Below are 7,691 nucleotides of genomic sequence, written 5' to 3' on the forward strand. Positions count from 1 at the left end.
TGTTTCAAGCAATTCTCCTGCTCATCCTCCCTGAGTAGCTGGGACTGCAGGTACACACCACTATGCCCAGCTAATTTTTTTGTCTGTTTTTAGTAGAGACAAGGTTTCACCATGTTGGTCAGGCTGGTCTCAAACTCCTGACCTCAAGTGATCCACCTGCCTTGGCCTCCCAAAGTGCTGGGATTACAGGCTTGAGCCACCGCGCCTGGCCCTGATCTCTTTATAGTGTCACTTTTCCTCAAGAGATTGCAAATTCTATTTTCTTCATAACCTACTACAGCAACCAGCTCAATGCTAGAGTCATACCAGGCACAATACACATTTGTCACCCAAGTTGGAGGGGCAGCTTTTCTTGGGTTGACATGACTCATCCTGGAAAAATAACTCCCTGATCCTTTGAAAAGCAACCTTTATGCTTTTCTTGGATTGGAGGTGAAATGGGGAATTTGCCTCTTTCTCCTTGAAACTTCTCATTAAAGAAAACTAAACTTTCAGAATTTTAAACAGAAATTCAAAGCATCCCATTTTGTCAGTGTATGTCGATGTAATAATATTGTTTATACTCTCTCTTCTAGAAATCATGGACTCTGTAACATGTTTGAGCCGTGGTCCCTAGTTTCTTTTTCCTTGTTTGTGCCTGGGTTCAGTTTTACATTTGGGTTGGTTTTGATGTCAGAAAGTAGAAGGACATGAGGGAAATAAGCCTGAACCATAATTCAGAAAGATGCTTTCAATACCGAAGGATGTGTATCATCAGCTAACAGTAAAGTTTTTCCCTTTCTCTGCATCTGACTTTGTCTGGGAAGCACTTCTGGTCTCAAGGGAAAAAACAAAATAAAATAAAATATAAGCCACCATTACGAATATAAAAAAGATTGTAGATAGCTGAAAAACGGATTATGCAATGCAACAGGATGAAATAACCCACAGCACCAAAACCCAGGGCTGCCAGGGATCAATTACCACTGAGCCCATAATGATCTTCTTACATCAAAAGCCCTTTCAAGACATAGCAACATACCTGCCCTGCAAAGACTCTTGAACCAGAGGATAATGTAATCATCAATACAATATCCTTTCTCTTTTGTGAGCACTTTAGAAAAAGCCCAGCAGAGTGGTGACTCGGTATTAAGTGTCGTTTTAAACAATACCTCGAAACCATAATGCAATCTTACTCCTGAAATGTGAAGTATTTGCTGCCACCGTGGGTACACCTGGCACGTCTGGTTGCTAATAGAATAAATCCGTGATTTTCTCTTCACTTGCATTCTCACTTCTTGCCTGAGTAAGCTGCAAATCAGTTGAACTTACCCTTCTTTTCTGTTTTGTTTCAGGGTCTGGTATTTGTTTGTGCTTTATCTTCCCCTACCTCTTAATAAAAAGAGTAAACCAGTCTGCCTGTGAGAGTATTGACTGTGGTTAAGAATGCGGGATTGTGTTGCAAAGAAGCTCAGGCCTGTAATGTTATCACTCAGCAGGACTGGGTCCCATCAGAAGGCACATGGTGTGCCATGACGTAGCTGGTCTTCGACCACAAAAGCAGACTTTTCTCTGTGAATTAGACAAACCACACAAAAGGCAACAATAGCTAGCATAAACACCATTTAATACTATTCACAGGCTATTGAAGAGATGGGCGTTGACTAAGAATTGCTGCAAAGCCAGGATATTGTAGTCAGATGAAAAGAGGCCTAATGAACAGGAAGCATCATTTGAGCAGGCTGACAGTAACCATATAACGGCGGGATTGTGGGGCTGGCATTTACCCCAAGGGTCTTTACAGTGAGAAAAATAAAGAGAAATTAAAGCATAAGGAATCCTCTTTGTGGGCACTTAAAGCCCATGAAGCAACACAAGAAGCTATACAATTGTCTTTTCAAGGCTCGTCTGTGCTTTAGATAATTATGAAAAGGAAACATTTGGGGTGTGCTTGCTTATAGGAGTCTATATGACCCATTGGGAAGACTCTTCTATAAAAACAGATGAAATTTTCACAGCAAAATGAATAATTGTATGAGCTTTCACCTTGTTTTAAGACAGGAAGAACTAACTTCAGCTGGATTAGTCAAGCTATTTCGCCATTTCTGGCAGCCCCTTCTGGGTACACGAGGTATCCGTGGCAAGACATCCTCATTTTTCAACAGGTTCATGAAGAAAAGGAAAGTTAAATAAATCTTTGGAAATATAATGCTTATCTTTAAAACATTTATACCTCTGTCTAATAGATACTCATTTATAGGAATATGATGTAGGGATTTAAAGAAAATACTTTTGAAGCAAATCTTTAATGATAATCATTCTTTGATGTATACTGAGCATTTTGTTAAAAAAAAAAAGCATAATCAGTACACAAAATACATTAAGGAATGCTACTGAGGATCGCACAAGGAGATTTTTGCAAGCTAGAAGGAACCCTGGAATGTTCTGGAATGACATTTTACTGAGGGAAAAATAAGAACCAGGGTGTTAAGTGACCAGCTATAGTCATATAACTAGTGATAGCAACTCACGTGAGACCCAGGTCTCCTGACTCCCTGTCCACTGTGCTTTCTACTATTTTGCATATAGAAATATTTTGATTTTTTAATATAGACATCATTATTTCACATATAAAATAATCTTTCTGATTGTTTATTTAGCTGTTTAACCTCTCCTGGTTGTTTAACTTCCCTGTGCCTCAGTAGTACTCTCTGTACAATGGGGTTAACCTACCCTAAAGAAATGTTGAGAAGGACTAAATGAGTAAGTGTATATAAATGTTTGCTACTATTATTGTTTATAAAACAGCAGAGAGGATTTTGAAGATGATGGTTCCACTGAAGTCTGGGGCTATCAGGGAACATCTGGATCACTCAGAAAGATCAACAGCTCTTACAGCAGGTAAGAGGTCTGAAGACCAAAGAAGTTCTGATTGACCCGAGACACAGACATTGACAGACCATTCTCAGGTCTTCTCACTGCAAACCAGAGCTCTTTTTCTAACTCTATGATGATGTCTCTCAAGACCTTAAAATATACTCTGTAAGAACAGTGAAACTGCCTACTGTAACCAAGCATGTTGAATAAAGCTCCCAGTAGAAGCTGACTATATACACTAAATGCTCTTTTCTTTAAAGCAGTTTTCAAATTTTAGTGTGCATTAGAAAAGAAAAGAAGTTTAGGGAGGTCCTTCCCCAACATATTATAATTCCGTGGGTCTCACAGAGGGCCCAGGAAACCATGTTTTTAAAAAGCACCTCTCGTCAGTGATTCTGATAGGTTGTCCAAACGCTACACTTTAAGGAAAATTCCCTGAAAGTATAGATTCCAATTTTCTTATTTGTACTCTGTGTCAACAGTTGCCATCTAACTTGGTTTGCTGGCAATGATGATAATCAACAAAAGGATTCTTTTATACTAGTAAAAAATTAACTAGAAAAAAAAGCTAGTTCCGCTAAAGCTGAACCCATCTTGCTGTCTCAAAGCCCCAAATTATCACTCTAACTCCAGTCAATCATCTCGCCCATGTAAAAATAATGGATTTGTGACAGAGAACATAACAGGTCATCACTGATACCTTATCACAATAGGAAAAGCGCCGAGAAACAGTGCTCTACTGAATGGTAGATTTATCAATGTCAGACATTCATTTATTCATCTACCAATCATCTTTGCCAAGAACTACGGTTCTGGAAAAGAGAGATTTAAACGAAACAAGCCATAATACCTTCAGCCCTCAGGCGGGTTATAATCTAGTAGGAAAAGTAAAACATACACACACTTATCTTTGAATAAAAGGCATAGGATACCACCCGAGTTGTTCTGCAACTAGATCAGCTGCTGATTTGTATTTTCTTTCTCCTCAAGTCGCTTAAAGTAACACAGGGATCAGATAATGGAAGGGACGCCAGAGCGAAAAAGATAAAGCAGGAAGAGGCCATCTACTGGCAGCTTTCTTCCTGTCCACTTCGCCTGCCCTATTTGTGTTTGCTTGACTCCTCCGCACATCCTGAAAACTTTGCACACAAATATCTTCACTATATCGCTTTAGCCCCATCCAAAAAAAGTGTACTGAGCAATTCTTCTGTGCCATGCTTTGGGAACCTCCCAACAATGGGAAAGGAATAGAATGGGGCCCGGGCAGTCAAACAGGCAGAGAATATTCTTTTTTTTCCCCCGCCAAGACTCCGCTCTTGTCACCCAGGCTGGAGTGCCATGACGCGATCTCGGCTCACTGCAGCCTTCGCCTCCCAGATTCAAACAATTCTCCTTCCTCACCTTCCCATGTAGCTGGGATTACAGGCGACCGCCACCATGCCTGGCTAATTTTTTCGTATTTTTAGTAGAGATGGGGTTTTACCATGTTGGCCAGGCTGGTCTCGAACTCCTGACCTCAGGTGATCCACCCGCCTCGGCCTCCCAAAGTGCTGGAATTACAGGTGTGAGCCACCGTGCTCAGCCAAGGATACTCTTTATAGCATCATTCATTAGTATTTTCTCTCTGCCCCAAAGTGTGCATTAGACCTTTACAAATAATAGTGTCATTTAATCTCCACCGTAACCCTGACAGCATTATTACCTTCGTTTTATGATGAAAACACTGAGGCTTGGGGAAGTCAAATAATTTTCCAGCTTCACACAGCTGGTGTTAGAAAAAAGATGAAAATCCTGTCTGATTCTAAAGATCACATTCTTAACTTCTCTGCATATTTGAATTCTATTTTCTGTGCACTCACTATATGCCAGGCCCAGTGCTAGACAGAGGTTATGTTCACACCGTGTAAGGAGTTCCGGAATGATAACACATTGATTGTAAGGCAGTGCTTCTCCAGCGGAGGCAATTGTGAGGCTCCACTCACCGGGAGTATTTATCAATGACTGGAGACATTTTTGGTTGTCAAACTAAGGAGAAGGGAGTGTACGGGCATCCTCCGAGTCGAGGCCAGAGATGCTGTGATGTATCCAGCAGCACACAGGGGAGCTCCCACAGCAAAGAATTAGCCTGCCCAAAGTGTCAGTGGGGTTGAGGCTGAGAAACCCTATGATGAAGGAACTGAGTGGAAGCAGCATTAACTGGGGAGGGAGTGGCAGAGGGTCAGAATGATTCCAAAGAAGGTGATACTTTGAGTTGAGCTTGGAAGAGTGAGTGAAAATTTTCCATCTTGGGAGAGGAGAGTGAATCAGGAAGAGAACACGAGAAGATGCTCAGCGAACAGCAGGTGTTTTGCAGGACGTGAGCAGAGGGAGTGCATGGGAAGGGAAGGAGGCAATGAGCCTGACAGACAAGCCTAGGTGCCTTCTGCTCAGCAGGGAAGAGGCACAGGCCAGAGTCAGAGTGGGGACGGGACTGGCAGTAAAGAGACCAGTCTAATGAGGTCTGCACTCATTAGACTCATTCCCCTGAAGTTAGAGAACCCAGAAGGCAGGATTTGTCAGAGCAAACAGGGAGAGGATGCAGATGATATGGAGGAAGTGGAATCGACTCTCATTGTCTACTTTAGTGGGATGAAGAAAAGGGAGAAATCAAGGCCCAGGGCCTGGTTTAGAGTCTGTTTAGAGTCTGCAGAACTGGGAAGTGTTGAAGTGAAACAGAAGAAACATGGTTAGAGCAGGAATGCTGGTTACTCAGGATGGGTCTCACATCGGCCTCTGTATTCTTTTGTCCAACCAACTACGGATCTGGTGGGTATGATACTCAGGCCCTATCTTCACAGTTCTAGAAATTAGATCTACAAATGTATCTGCAAAAAAAGTCAAGTTCCCCCCTTTCTTGTGACTATAGGGGTTCATGGGAAAGGGGACATCTGCCTTTGCTCAAGCTTGCTGTCTCCTCTACTATGCTTTCTTCTTCCTTTCTCTACAAGTTTCTCCAAAGCATCATCTATAATCCTTGTTTCCAATTCCCGTAGCTTCTCACAATGTTTTTTCCTCATCACATTACTGAGACTGAATTTTCTAAGGATATTGTTGATCTTAGCACTTAAATCCAATGGCCTTCTTCAAGCTCTATCTTCTGCAACTAATTTGCAGTGTTTCACACTGTTAACTTTATCATTTTCCTTGAAATGCTGATTTTCCTGGGTTTCCATCCTACTTACTCTCATGATTCACTCATAACCCCTTTTTGAACTCAGCAAGGGTCCCAAAAATGGGATCCCCCAAGAGGTCACCCCGACCCTTCTTATCTATTTCTTCATTATTTTCTCTTGGAAACCCCAAACCTCCATTTACTATCTATCTTATACACACCCAAATACAATGTATAGTTCTTGCCCTGTCTTTTATCTCATTGTCTTTCCAGTTCCTTACCTCCATAGGGAGATCACAGCAGTGCCTCCAGCTGTGAAATGCCATGGAATAGACTGAGCACTGACTCCACCATCTGTGTCTCTCTGGCCTGGTGCTTACCACTCCAATCAGCTCACATATTAATTCAGTTAATGTGTATTAAATGACTGTTAGAGATAGAATGGCCATAACCAAAAAAGACAGCACTACTGAAAAAAAAATAGATAATACAAAAAGTGGAAAAACATCCCATGCTCATGGATTAGAAGACTTAATATCATTAGAATGACCATACTGCTCAAAGCAATCTGCAGATTCAACACTATTGCTATCAAACTACCAACATCATTTTTTCACAAAATTAGAAGAAAACTATTCTAAAATTCATGTGAAACCAAAAAAAGAAAAAAAAGAAAAAGAAAAAAGAGCCTGAATAGCCAAAGCAGTCCTCACCAAAGGAATAAACCTGGAGAAATCACATTACCCAACTTCAAACTGTATTACAAGGCTACAGTAACCAAAACAGCATGGTACTGGCACAAAAACAGACACATAAACCAATGGAACAGAATAGACAACCCAGAAATAAAGTTTCACACCCACAGCCATCTGATCTTTCACAAAGCTGACAAAAATAAGCAGTGGGGAAAGGACTCCCTATTCAATAAGTGCTACTGGGATAACTGCCTAGCCATATGCAGAAGAATGAAATTGGATCCCTGCTTTTCACCATAAACATAAATTAACTCAAGATGGAATTAAAGATTTAAATGTAAGACCTCAAACTATAAAAATCCTAGAAAAAAAGCCTAAGAAATATCATCCTGGACATCAACCCTGGGAAAGAATTTATGACGCAGTCTTCAAAAAAATGCAACAAAAATAAAAATTGACAAGTGGGACCTAATTGGATTAAAGAGCTTCTGCACAGCAAAATAAACTATCAATAAAGTAAGCAGACAACCTACAGAATGGGAAAAAATATTTGGAAACTATGCATCCAACAAAGTTCTAATATCTAGAATCTATAAGGAACTTAAATCAACAAGCAAAAAACAAATAACCCTATTAAAAAGTGAGCAAAAGACAGGAACAGATACTTTTCAAAAGAAGACATACAAACATCCAACAAACATGAAAAAATGCTCATCACTAATCATCAGAGAAATGCAAATCAAAAAACCACAGTAAGATACCACCTCATACCAGTCAGAATGGCTATTATTAAAAAGTCAAAAACCAACAGATGCTGGAGACTGCAGAGAAATGGGAACATTTTTACACTGTTGGTAGGAAGGTAAATTATTTCAGCTACTGTGGAAAGCAGTTTGGACACTTCTCAAAAAACTAAAAATACAACTACCATTTGACCCAGCAATCCCATTACTGGGTATATACCCAGAGGAAAATAAATTGTTCTACCA

The sequence above is a fragment of the Gorilla gorilla genome, chromosome 14, assembly GCF_029281585.2.
Source record: "Gorilla gorilla gorilla isolate KB3781 chromosome 14, NHGRI_mGorGor1-v2.1_pri, whole genome shotgun sequence".
In the NCBI taxonomy this organism is placed as follows: Eukaryota; Metazoa; Chordata; class Mammalia; order Primates; family Hominidae; genus Gorilla; species Gorilla gorilla.